Source organism: Bos grunniens, chromosome 5 (genome assembly GCF_055505025.1).
Source record: "Bos grunniens cultivar Pamir isolate PY7600 chromosome 5, Bosgru_T2T1.0, whole genome shotgun sequence".
In the NCBI taxonomy this organism is placed as follows: Eukaryota; Metazoa; Chordata; class Mammalia; order Artiodactyla; family Bovidae; genus Bos; species Bos grunniens.
This window is the reverse complement of record NC_141169.1, coordinates 120,008,462-120,021,994: the sequence shown is the minus strand read 5'-3', so window position 1 is coordinate 120,021,994 and position 13,533 is coordinate 120,008,462. Positions and strand designations below refer to the sequence as shown.

Genomic DNA, 13,533 nt, shown 5'->3' with positions numbered 1-13,533 from the left:
CGTGCAGCGCTTGGTATTTTGTCCATAAATAGATATAAGCACACAGGGGGCTTCCCATGTGGCACTGGTGACCTGCCCGCTGATTCAGGGGACATAAGAGACCTGGGCTCCATCCTGGGCCACAAAGATCCCCTGGACGAGGGCACGGCAACCCACTCCAGTGCTCTTACCTGGAGAATCCCACGGACAGAGGAGCCTGGCAGACTACGGCCCATAGGATCCCAAAGAGTCAGACACGCACGTGGACACGGATACCTTTGTGCATCCTTAACAGGAAACAATAATTATAATTAGCACCGAGGGTTTATTTTTAATATAACCCAGGGACTTTATATGACTTATCTTATACCTCAAACTCTAAAATGTTTGTTTTAGCTGAAATAAGGAGAAACTTTCAGATTTTCATCTTTCTGTATTTTTTTGTTGTTTTGGTTTGAAACAGAAGTGAGATCTCCCAGCGGTGTCTCCTTAGGGGGTGGGAAAGAGGCCATCCGCTCTCCAAAGCCCCACCCCCACCCCAGCGTCTAGGAAGCCCCCCCAGCGGCATCCTGGGCGCTGGCGGGGAGGGGTCAGTGTCCAGCGTCCTGGGTCGAGGGCAGTGTCCTCCGCTGGTGATGAAACAGAGGGGCCGGTGGGGTGACTGCCTGGGGAGAGGGGCTCCAAATGTTGCCCCTGCCCAGCTGCCTCCGAGTTGCTCCTGATTGGGCCTGGGGAGGGCCAGGGAGGGCTGACCCCACCCACACTCCACTAATCTGCGGCATGTGAGGTCAAGGGGTGTTTTTGTTTGTTTTTTTTTAGCAACATCAGCTGTTTCAATATACAGTCACCAGGATACCTGCTTCCAGCTCTGCTGGGAGGAGAGACAGACTCTGCAAAACAAAGCAGGAGGCTGAACCGTGGAAGAGGGGAGATGGGCCCAGCGCCTCTCGGCAAACAGGCGGGCTGACCGGGAGCCACCCCTCCTCCCGGGGCCCCTGCGTCTGGAGCCCCCAGGCCGGCCCTGCAGCACCGCGGAGCGGGCCTGGTGAGGGTGACCACGCGCTTTGTCGTGCAAACCCAGACGCTTGGCCCGGGGTAGACGTGTCTGGTGAGACGCAGGGGCAGCAGGAGAGGACCAACCAAAGCCACTCCGTGTCCCCCCCACTTACAGGCTGGCCCCTGGAAATAATGCCCACACTGAGAAGTGCAAACAAGTTCACCCTGGTGTTCACCCTGCCCTCCAGCTCCCCAGGACAGACCACCCATGCCCATGGAGGGGGAACACAGAGCAGTGGCTGCTGGCTCACCACCAACCCACAGTCTCCCACTTCCCCTCCATCTAGTGGATGCTCCCAAGTTTACCTGGGCACACGGCTGCCTAGCAAGGGATGACCCAGGTGTGGCCATGCGACTGTCTGGGCCCCCATGAGCAGAAGGGATGCACACCCCTTTGGGGCGATGATCTTCAAAACAGTGGGCATGTAGTCCCTTTGCCCTGTCCATCCTTCCAGTCAAATGAATTGCAGATATGATGGCAGGAGCCGGAGCAGCCACTCCGGGCCCAGAGTCAGAAGCTACCTGTTGAGATGGCAGTCACCCCACCAGCCCATCATTTCCTACCTTCTAACTGCTTAGTGAGGGCTATTTGTTACCCCTATTTAGATGGTATAAGTCATATAGGTTGAAGGAACATGTATCCCTAACAAGTTGGCGGGAACTCAGGTTTCCACGCTGACATGTACCAGGGCCGGTGCAGACAGCACCCTCAGGTGGGAGTGCAAAACCATTTTCACCAGTCCCTGCTCTTTCCTCTTAAGAAGTTTAGTGACCCCAGCCCTTCGGCCCTGAGGAAAGTCAGCTGACTACCCTGGGCATGTTTCCTCCCGGTGGTGATGCAGGAACCAGCTGCTCCTCCTTCACACCCCAGGGTCTCAGAGCCCTTCATTCCAGCCCAGCTCAGGGCACAGCTGGGGAGAGACTGTAGGAACCAGAGCACAACTAGCTTGGACCAGAGTGCCCTGTCCTTCTGATGCCCTTCATTTGGTAAGAATTGGCCCCGCGCCCCAGTGCCCTGGAGGTGTGGGAGCCCATGGGCACTTGGAGAGCCTTCTAGTCGTCATGGTTTTATCAGGAGAAAGAGGTTCCTCTGCATCCATGTCAGAACCATCGCTATGCCTCCTAAGACACCACTCGAGAGAAAGTGAGCAGAGCAAATGAAGGGTCACGTGTGCTTAACCCCTCGGTCGTGTCCTGACTCTCTGTGACCCCACGGACTGCGCCCACCTGGTTCCTGTGCCCACGGGATTTGTGACCCCATGGACTGTAGCCCGCGAGGCCCCTCTGTCCATGGGATTCTCCAGCAGGAATACTGGAGTGTGTTGCCATTTCCTCCTTCAGGGGGGTCTTCCCGACTCAGAGATCAGACCCACGTCTCCTGGCTCTCCTGCATTGGCAGGCAGGTCCTTTACCAGCTGAGCCACCAGGGAAGCTGAAGGATCATAAACTTTTCCTAAAATGACAAAGGAAAAAAAAAAAAAACAAACAACCTTGCAGATACAAGAACTGGACAAGAGGAGAGAACTTTCAGATACAAACGAGACAGTTCCCAGGGTGTACGTGTGTCCGTGCACCTGTGGGGGGTGGTGACCACCCACGCGGAGTCATGGGAACAGCGGAATCAAAGAGAGCCACGAAATGGGAAAATATTGGCACTTCTGGTCATGTGAAATCTAAAAAAAAAATTCTTGACTTTGAACAAAAGAGAAAATTACATAATGGTTATTATTAGATTGATGGCTGTTCCCACACCCAATTAGTACATGTTGAACACACATTTAAAAAGCAATCAGCAGGATCCCCATGATACTGTGTCTGGCTCTGCCCAGGTGACAAAGTTGAGCCTGGGGGCCCGCAGCCCACACCCTCCCCCGTCCTGACCCACTGCTCCGCAGGGACCACCTTCAGAGCCCCCACAGCAGAGGAGGGCTGCCCCACCCGGCTGCCCTGTCCTCCCTCCACCACTCGTCCCCCCACCAGATCAGCCCCTGCACTCCCCCCAGGGGCCTTCAGCGCTCCTGTGTCCTCCTCACCGCCCCGTGCTCGTGGGGCTCCGGCCATGCTCAGCTCCGCCCCCACTGCTGGCCCCGCCCCTGCCTGTGACCTTGGGTAGATCATCTCAAGGACAACATGGGACCCACTCAGTGCTCCAGCTTGGTAAGTGAACACTCCATAAACGGGAGCCTAAGGGCTGCACATCCTTCCTTCCCACCTGGCCTTGGGCCTTGGCGATTCTAAGTCTCAGCGTAGCTCTGGGGCAGGGGGACAACTCAGGCTGACCCGAGGTGACACCTGTGGGGCGGGGAGCCCACGCCTGGTGATGACTGACCTTCCGTGTCGGAGCTCCTCCAGCTGACACACAAATGTCCGTGAACTGGGGGCTTTCGGGGTTCATCCTCTCACGGTCAGGGGTCCAGAGTCTGGAAGCAACGTGCCCACAAGGCCATGCTCCCTCCTGGCCCTGGGCCAGGACCCTTCCTTGTGTTGATTTAAAAAACAGTCACAACCTGAAGGTTGAGAGTTGTGTTTTATTTGGTGGGAATTTTTGGACTTCAAGCCCAGGAGAGTAATCTCAAAGTAAGCTTGAGAAGTTGCTCTTAGGAGACTGGGGGGTGGCGGGGGTAAGAGTGGGTCACACAGAAGTTATACACAGAGGGCAGGTAGTCTGAACATCGAGGGATTATTGTTAGTTAGAGGAAACCACGAACTTCAAGTTAAGGAATGTAGCCCTTCTCTTTGAATGGGGGACACGAGGGTCTGGGCGCCCTGAAATTAGCGCTTTCACACGCACCTCCGCTCTCGGAGCCAGCATCCTGGGTTTGTTCACATCCCAGGCGCCCTTGGGCTCACCGTAAGGAGTGGGTGCCAACCCGTGGCTGTTAGAGCACAGGTAACTTTCTCCTTCCTGAGCGCCCTGAAGGGCAGGAATCACCGATGACTGTGACATCCTTGTTTACTGATACGACGGAAATGCTCATTTCTCACCGGGTTCTCTTGAGGCTGCTGGCAGCTCCAGGGGCCCCGGACTTGCGGCCGCCTCGCCTGTCTCTTCCTCTGTTTTCATGTGGCCCCCTCCCTGCTGCGTGTCTGAGTCTCAAAATCTCCCTTTTTTGCCCCTTATAAAGACGCCTCTCATTGGATTTAGGGCCTACCCTAAATCCCGGGTGATCTCAGCCTGATGCTTAATTACACCTGTGAAGACCCTTTACCCAAATCACATCACATTCAACGTTCTCGAGGGCTAGGACCTGGGCATATCTTCTGGGGCCACCACCGAGCCCACCTTACCAGCAGGTGTGGGCCCCTACAAGCAGATGTGCGCCCAGCCTCTGTTTTGAGAGTAGAAAATGCCCCTTCCTTTCTCCCCTTCCCTCTCTGTCCCAACAATGGAGGCCACCCCTCACCCCAGAAAACCGCCTGAGCCCCCAGATCTTTTCTCTCGTCTCAGAGCTCCCCGCGGCCATGCCTGCCGCTGCACCGGCTGCCCCATGCCTCCTCCCTGGCAGGTCTGCACTCCTCAACCTGGATCAGAGGCCCCGCTGCACAGGATATCTAGCCTCAAGGCTCAGAAGCACAAGCGGCGTCAAAGCCAGACCCGCAAAGGAGCGGGGTGTAAAGACAGCGGTGCAGAGTCTGCAACGGGAAGGGGAGGCACGGGCAGTCCGTGGCCTCCAAGGGGCACAAACCACAGCTGGGGGCATCGGGGGAGAGACTGACCAGGGCCCATTAGCCCGCTCTGCTCCGAGAGCTTGATTGAATGAGGTTTTTGGTTTGGCTTCGCTGGTTATTGTAGTTTTTTCCATTATTTCATTGTGCAAATTCCTAGTAGAGTCAGCAGAATCTGGAGGCAAACTGAGCAGCTACTGTGAAGTGTGAAAAATTACCCTCAATGAACGCAAGCAAACTATTTGCTTATGGGATCAGCGCGTGGAAATGAGGCCTCGGGGCTGGCAGGCCGGCCGGGAGCGGTCACCTTCCCGGAGTCGACTCGCGGCTCCCTGACTCCAGCGGCGGGCGGGATGTCCTGCTTCCCTCAGGGCCAGCACCGTATCATTCACTCGGTACTGCCAGCACCATTCACCGTGCCAACGACAACAGCTCCCGGGGGCGGGCAGGGCAAGAGGGGGCGGGAAACACATCCATCGTATGTATTCATTCACCGGGCAATTGCTGATTCCCACCCCACTCACTGGGCTGCCCCAACATGGGGCCTTAAATCCGAACAGGCTGAGAACAGAAGCAGGCCTCTGGGGGCCATGTTTGCTGTGCTGAGTGGATGCTCAGGCGCCCGCCGGACCTGCTCTGGATGACCTCAGCGCAGAGTCCCCGGTCCTCCCTGGGTCAGTGGTCCTCCCACTGGCTACGTGGCAGGATCCCCCAAGGGCTGTGACTGACATCACCACTGACTGATGTCAGGACGGACAGGTGGAGCCTGGGTGTCCACCTCCTTCCCACACGCATGGGGCTTCAGGAGCAGCCACAGCTGAGAGCCGTCCTGCTGGCCAGAGTGCTGGTTCAGCCTTAGAGGAGGCTGGAGGGGCCTTCATCATTAGAGCACGTGCCTGGATGGGGAGAGGAAGGCCTTACACACACAGAGGCTTCCTCTGACTGGCATGGGGGCTGCGCGGACATGCAGATGTCCCTTCAGTAGAGTCAGTGCTGGAAGAGGGAGGGGTGAGTTGGTAGAAGGAAGGATGGACAGATGACAGATGAGTGGATGGACAGGTGAGTGGACAGAAGATGGATGAGTGGATGCGTAGGTGGATGGATGAGTGAATGGATGGATGAGTGGGTGGATAGAAGATGGACAAGTGGATGGATGGGTTGATGAATGGATGAGTGGATGGACGGGAGGATGGATGGGAGGATGGATGGAGAGATGATGGATGAGTGGATGGATAAGTGGATGTGTGGGTGGAGGGATGGATGGGTGGATAGATGGATGGATGATTGGATGGATGAAGAGATGATGGATAATGGATGGATGGGTTGATGAATGGATGAGTGGATGGATGGGAGGATGGACGGGTGTATGGGTGAATTGGTGGATGGATGGATAGATGATGGATGAGTGGATGGACAAGTGGATGTGTGGGTGGACTGATGGATGGATGAGTGGGAGGATGGGTGGACAGGTGGATGGTTGGGTGAATGGCTGGATGGATGGATGGATGATGGATGGATGGACGGATGGGTGGATAGATGGAGGATGGGAAATAAATGATCATCACCCTTTGCTAGAAGATTGTTGAGAAGCGTAAGACAGAATCCCTTACCTTACAACACATTATAAAACCTTAACTTTTAAGAATCTGTAAAATCTATGGCTTACAGAGGCAGCAGGGGACACCGCGGTCAGTTTGGGGAGCGGGGAGGCCGATAACCCCCACTGAGCAGGTGTATGCTGCTGGCCTGGGACCTGGGCCGACCCACAGAAGCCCCCTCCCATCTCCCTCATCCTGACCCTGTCCTCACCCTGCCTCCACTGTCCTGAGGAACAGCCCGCACTCACAGATGCTTGACTGCTGCTCGAGCTTGTGCAGCCAGGAGATGGAGGGGCTGGACCCGAGCTCATCTGTGTCTGGGTGCAGGACCAGCGTTCCGAACACAGGGGACAAGGGCCCAGGGCTTGGCGGGCGTGAGGAGGCAGAGAGAAGGTGAGACCCTTCCGGGCCCCACGAGCACTAGGGGCGGTGGCGCCCGGTGGGAACGAGGACACATCCTGAGAAAGGAGGCAGAGGCGGGCAGGCGCCCCGCCCCGCCCCGCCCCCGAGTCCCGCCCCCGCTCCTCGGGCCTTCCAGACGGACCTGGAGCCCGTGGGGCTTCTTAAATAAATGTGCTTACGTTATACATCATTTGAATACACATTTCTCGCCTTATGCTTTTTTGCTAGTGACTTATTACTTACTGTGTATATTTATTTTAGACCATGGAAAAGATGTTAGACCAAAAGCAAATTTGAGCAATTTTCTTATTCAGGTTCAAAATGGGTTGTAGAGCAGCAGAGAGAACTCGCAACATCAGCAACGCGCTTGGCCCAGGAGCTGCCAGTGCAGGGGTGGGTCAGGAAGTTTGGCGAAGGAGATGAGAGTCTTGGCAAGGAGCGCAGTGGCTGGCCGTTGGAAGCGGACAACGGCCAACTGAGAGCCAACGTCGAGGCTGATTCTCCTACAACTGCACGAGAAGCTGGCCACTCTGGTCTCCGGGCATTTGAAGCACGTTGAAAAGGTGAGAAAGCAAAGTGGGTGCCTCGTGAGCCGACCAAAAACCAAAACATCATCGTTTTGAAGTATCGTCTTCTCTTACTCTACAAAACACCAAAAAAAACATTGCTCGATCGGATCCTGATGTGCAACAAAATGTGGATTTTATGGCAACTGGTGGCAACCAGCTCAGTGGTTGGATGGAGAAGAAGCTCCAAAGCGCTTCCCAAAGCCAAACTTGCACCAAAAAAGGCCATGGTCACCGTTTGGTGGTCTGCTGCCCATCTCATCCCCTACAGCTCTCTGAATCCCAGGGAAACATTACATCTGAGAAGTGCGCTCAGTAAACCGATGAGATGCACTGAAACCTGCGATGCCTGCAGCAGGCATTCATCAGCAGCGGGGCGCAGTCCTTTCCCACGACAGTGCCTGCCCCACGTGGCACAGCCAACGCTTCAGAAGCTGAGCGAATCGGGCTGCGAAGTTCTGCCTCATCCACCATATTCACAGGACCTCCCGCCAACCGACTACCACTTCTTCAAGCATCGCGACCACTTTTTGCAGGGAAAACACTTCCGCGACCAGCAGGAGGCAGACGATGCTTTCCTAGAGTTCATCAGGTCTCCAGGCACGGATTTGTACACTACAGGAATAAACAAACTTACTTCTTCTTGGCAAGAATGTGTTGATTATAACGGTTCCTATTTTGATTAATAAAGGTATGTTTGGGCCTAATTACAGTGATTTAAAATTCATGGTCTGAAACCACAGGTAGGCTTGAACCAACCTGGACAGAAGAGCTGCCAGACCAAGTCCAGGCTCCACTCTGACCCCCAGTCTCCTCGTCTGCAAAGCAGAGAAGACACTGACTCTCCATGCAGCAACCCCCTCGGAAAGCGGATCCCTTCCTGGAAGGGGTCGGGACACACACTCCTTCTCCTCCCAGGACCCCCAGCTTGCTCCTGGACCAGCATTAGAGAGGAAGGGAGGGTTTAGAGCAAGGAGACTGCTTGTAGGTTCCAGTTCTGCATAATGTCGGTATGCATTCGTCCAAATCCACAGGACGTCCAACACCAGGAGTGAACTGTGATGTAAGCCATGGGCTTTGGGTGATGAAGACATGTCAGTGGAGGCTCACCAGTTGTAAGAAATATCCCATCTGGAGGCAGATGTTAGTGGGATAGTGGGGGAGGCTGGGCATGCAGGTGGAGGCGAACATGGGAATTGTGTGCACCTCCCACTCGATTTTGTCTTAAACCTAAAATTGCTCTAAAAAGTAAAGTCTTAATTACAAAAAAAGAGGATGAAGAGGAGGAGGAGGAGGGAGACTGGCAGGGCAGGTGGGCGCACCATCCCCAGCCTCTCCCCGCCCAGGAGGCAGTGAAGCGAGTTGCCAGCAGGGGCGAAGCCGCAGCAGGGACCCAGCCCAGGGAGCCAGGAGGGGACACACACTGGGCTCCTGTCCCCCCAGCCAGCCATGCCAGCTGGTCCCCGAGACCACCAGCTACATTTCCAGGCTGAGATGATCAAATAAGCTCCTGGTGTTTGTACGTGAATCTCCAGGCTGAGAATGCCAACGTGGGTTTGATTCTGAGTGTGGTTTCCGCAGCATTGACAATGACTCTGTAAATCTGCAAAGTATGTATCTTTAATCTGGCATAATTAAATGCGGAGTTATTTGCAAATGAAATGTTTAAAACCAGCAGAGCTGCTGCAGTGTCCCCAGGCTGAATCTCTGGAAGCAGGTCTTGGCTGAGCGTCTTCTCCACCTGCCCCTTCTCCGTGACGGCTGGTGGAGGAACAGGAGCGCGGATGGGAGCCCCGAGGCCCCGCTCTGGGGGTGTGTCACCCCCAGCTTTGGCAAGGGAGCTTGCTCTGGTGGGGGCGGCGGCAGGCGGCTCAGCTGGCTCCCCAGCAATGCTCCAGGCAGGCAGGTGCTCAGGGGGTAGGAGCTGAAGTTTCCCGTAAGTTGATGCTTGGAGCACCCTTGCTGGGATGAAGGGTTGACAGCAGAGGATAAGTAAGTGATGGGCTCCTAACAATCCTTCCTCCTCCTGTCCCTTCCCCAGAGGGGGGCCAGGAGCAGGCAGAGCCCAAAAGAAGCGCAAGGCGGAGCTGGCGTCAGCGGGGAACATGCTGGGTCAGGGTCCGTGTCCATCCGCATGTCTCCCTGGACAGTGTTTGCGGATGGAGGGTGCGTACGTGTGTGTGTGTGTGTATGTGTCTGTGAGAGACATGCTGTTGGTGCAGGTTTTGTGTGAATCTGTGCAGATGTGTGTACCTGTGTGCAGGTGAGTGTGTCTGTGTGCAGGTGTGTGTCACCGTGTACAGATGTGTGCAGGTGTGTGTGTCTGTGGATCTGTATGCAGGTGGGTATGTGTCTGTGAGCAGCTGAGTGTGTGTTCAGGGAACTGGCCCCAGGAAGCCTGATCGAACCGGTCCAGGTGACACATTATTAGCTCCATCGTCCAGCAGTCACTCACCTGAGCGCGAGCTCCCAGGCAGACTGTGCCAGGCAGAGCCCACAGGTGCCAAGAGTCAGTGGAGGCCGACCGTGGGCTGTCTGGTGTGACAGGGCTGTGTCGGTGACAAAGGTCCTCCTCCAGCGACATCACTGGGGCATTTCAGGTGAAAAATTATGGTCCCGATACTGGCCTTAAAAGCCGTATTAATAATAAAAACAGTAACTGCAGCAGAGTTCACTACAACAGAGATAACAGTAACGCAGCCCCTGGCAAATCCAGGTAAATGGTGTATGTGTATTGACTGTACTGTTCTTGCAGCCTTTCACTAAGTGTGGAGCATTTTCAGTATAATACAGTAAGCGGTGAAAGTGATTTCACAGGGAAACAAAACAGGTGAAAGCTGGACATGGTCTGCACAGCAGGGCCACGTTTGTGACCACACAGAACAGAACAGGAGACTCAGAATCCATAACGACAAGGGGCTGGCCCGGTAATTGATACAACCAGTAGAAAGACACTACTGAATACACAGAGGATTTAAATGATCCGATTAGAGGGCGCACAGTGGAAGACACACGTACCATTTTACACCAAGACACGCAGACGACAGATCCCTCTGGACACACCAGAAACAGCACGTGTGCAAGCATTAGCAACGATCAGACCACAGAAGAACTGCCCAGATGCCGAAGAACCCGTACTGTGCAGATTATCCTTTTGGCCAAAGAATAATAAAATCAGAAACTATTGATTTTGAAGTATCATTGAAACCTAAACAACATGGAACTCTGTGTGTGTGTGTGTGAGTGTGTGTCAGTGTGAGTGTGAGTGTGTGTGAGTGTGTGTGAGTGTGTGTGAGTGTGTGTGAGTGTGTGTGTATGTGAGTGTGAGTGTGTGTGAGTGTGAATGTGTAAGAGAGTGTGTGAGAGAGTGTGAGTGTGTGTGTGTGAGTGTGTGTGAGTGTGATTGTGAGTGTGAGTATGTGAGTGTGTAAGTGTGTGAGTGTGTGTGTGAGTGTGAGTATGTGAGTGTGTGAGAGTGTGTGAGTGTGTGTGAGTGTGTGTGTGTGAGAGAGTACGTGAGTGTGTGAGAGTGAGTGTGAGAGTGTGTGTGTGTGAGAGAGAGTGTGAGTGTGAGTGTGTGTGAGAGTATGTGAGTGTGAGTGTGTGAGTGAGAGTATGTGAGTGTGTGTGAGTGTGAGTGTGTGTGTGAGAGTATGTGAGTGTGTGTGTGAGTGTGAGTATGTGAGTGTGTGACAGTGTGTAAGTGTGTGTGAGTGTGTGTGTGTGAGAGAGTACGTGAGTGTGTGTGTGAGTGTGTGAGTGTGTGAGAGTATGTGAGTGTGAGAGTGTGTGTGAGTGTGTGAGAGAGTGTGTGAGTGTGAGTGAGTGTGTGAGTGTGTGAGTGTGTGAGTGTATGTGAGTGTGTGTGAGTGTGTGTGAGTGTGAGTGTGTGTGTGTGTGAGAGTATGTGAGTGTGTGTGAGTGTGAGTGTGTGAGTGTGTGAGACAGTGTGTGTGTGTGTCAGTCACTCAGCTGTGTCCGGCTCTCTGCGGCCCCATGGACTGCAGCTCGTCAGGCTCCTCTGTCCATGGAACTCTCCAGCCGAGAAGACTGACGGGGTTGCGAGCTCTTTCTCCAGTGTGAATTTTAGTAGTGGTAGTTTTTAGTCACAAAGCTGTGCCTGAGTCTTGCGACCCCACAGACTGTAGCCCTCCGGGTTCCTCTGTCCACGGGATTCTCCAGGCAAGAACACTGGAGTGGGGTGCCATTTCTTTCTCCATGGAACTCAGTAAATGTGGGTAAAAACACAATCAGGTTGAAATTACAAAGAATTTCTAATGAAACTTTGCATTCCCTTCTGGGGCATGGCTAAAGCATAATTAGGAATTTGATTTTAAATATAGTTATCAAGGGGCTTCCTGGTGGCTCCATGATGAAGAATCTGCCTGCCAGTGCAGGAGACACAGGTTCAGCCCCTGATTCAGGAGGATCCCACGTGCTGTGGAGCAGCTGAGCCCGTGGACACAAGTACGGAGCCTGCGTTCTGGAGCCTGGGGGCTGAAACGACTGGAGCCCGGTGCCCTAGAGCCGTGCTCCTCAGCAAGAGATGCCCCGCAGTGAGATGCCCACTCGCTGCGACTCGAGAGCGGCCCCTGCTCGCCGTAACTCGAGAAAGGACAAGGGCAGCAACAAAGACCCAGCTCAACCAAAAATAAACAAATAAAATTAAAACAAATAAGTTAATATGCAGACCGGGGGAACAGAAGCTAAGTCTTCAAGTCAGGAGGTTAGGAGAAAACAAAGCAAGTGTCCCTCCCTTCCTTTGCCTTAAAGGAAAGAAGGGAATAATAAGACAAAGCCCAGCCAGCAGCAGCACTGAGCCCAGTAAGAGGAAAAAGCAAAGGCTGGATGTCTGCAGGTACTTATAAAGCAGGAAACTTTGGTCAAGACTAAGGTGAGAAAAAGGAGAGAAGCAACAAAATTCAGAACAAGAGGCGGTGACTACGAACATCACAAGGAGCTTTTCCGTTCTCGCTTCTCGCTGCTTGAAGTTCCTGCTCGCCGCACCTTGTCACCACGCCACGCAAAACTGAGGAAATCAAGAGCCTTCTGCTCACAGCCGGGCGAAAGCATGCCAGATCTGTCAAGATCAAGAAAAGTAAGGATGATGTGAAGTTTAAAGCTCGAAGCAGCAGATGCCTTTACACCTTGGTCATCACAGACAAAGAGAAGGCGGAGACGTGGACGCGGTCCCTGCCGCCCGGTTTGGCAGAGAAGGAGCTGAAATGAACCATGCTCACTGATTTGAACTGTATTAAAATATTTTAAATTCTCAAAAAAAAAAAAAGCACAAAGCAGGTAACATGCTATTTCTCCAAAAAGCTCTGTGTTAATGAGTTGGAAAACACAGACAAAATATATATATTTTTGGAAAATCTGAAAATGCCAAACTTGAACAAGGAGAAAGGAAGATTTGACTAGGAGAGGGGTCACTAAAGTCACCCCAAGGGGAGGCTCCAGGCCTGCGTGGCAGTCAGTGGTAACAGCCGCGGTGAAGGGCATCGTCACCCTTCCCAGGAAAATAAGCTAATAACCAGCTTTGGAGCTTCACTTGGTTTCCAGACTGGACAATTGCATTGTGAGGTAATACAATTTTAAGCCTGTTTTATTTATAACCATAGATGCAAAAGTCATAAACAAGTTGTTACTGAAATTCATGTCCATGTTGGAAAAAACTATCCAATATGATTATGATTTTCCCTCTGAATGTGAGCATGTCTCAAGACTAGAAAATCTAACCATGAGATTCCACAATTAAATGGATTAAAAGGTAAGATTTATGTGACTACAAGGAGAGATGTAGAAAAATGTTTAGGGTAAGAAAACCCAACACTGCTCAGGTTAAAAAAAAAAAAATCTATCAGAAGATTATCAGAAAAACTAAATCTATCAGAAGATCAGTAACTAAAGGGAACTCTCTTGGTTTAAGACCGTATAATAAAAACCTATGGTAAATACTATGCTTAAAAGAAATTGAAAATGGATTTCCAGTTAAATCAGACTAAAGAGAAAGTTTGCTCATTAGCATAACCACTGCTTGTGGCATCAGAGAACTTGGCAGTGGACAGATGGGTGTGAAGTAAAGTGCTTCTTATAAAGAGATGATCATATACATAGAAATCCAAACAGAAACAGAGATGAAAGCCTGGCACTAATCAAAGGACTTGGAAGGCTTCTCAGATGCAAGGTCAACTTAGCATCACTTAGCTGTGGACCTCAGTGGGAGCAATACCCAACTACAATGTTGATCCTAAAAAGAAGTATAA

General features: G+C 52.7%; 1 pseudogene; it reads left to right on the top strand.

The window, feature by feature from the left end:
* The first annotated feature begins 3,165 nt into the window (after nt 1-3,165).
* Nucleotides 3,166-12,496, top strand: LOC147373280 (large ribosomal subunit protein eL38 pseudogene; annotated as a pseudogene).
* Nucleotides 12,497-13,533: the final 1,037 nt, after the last annotated feature.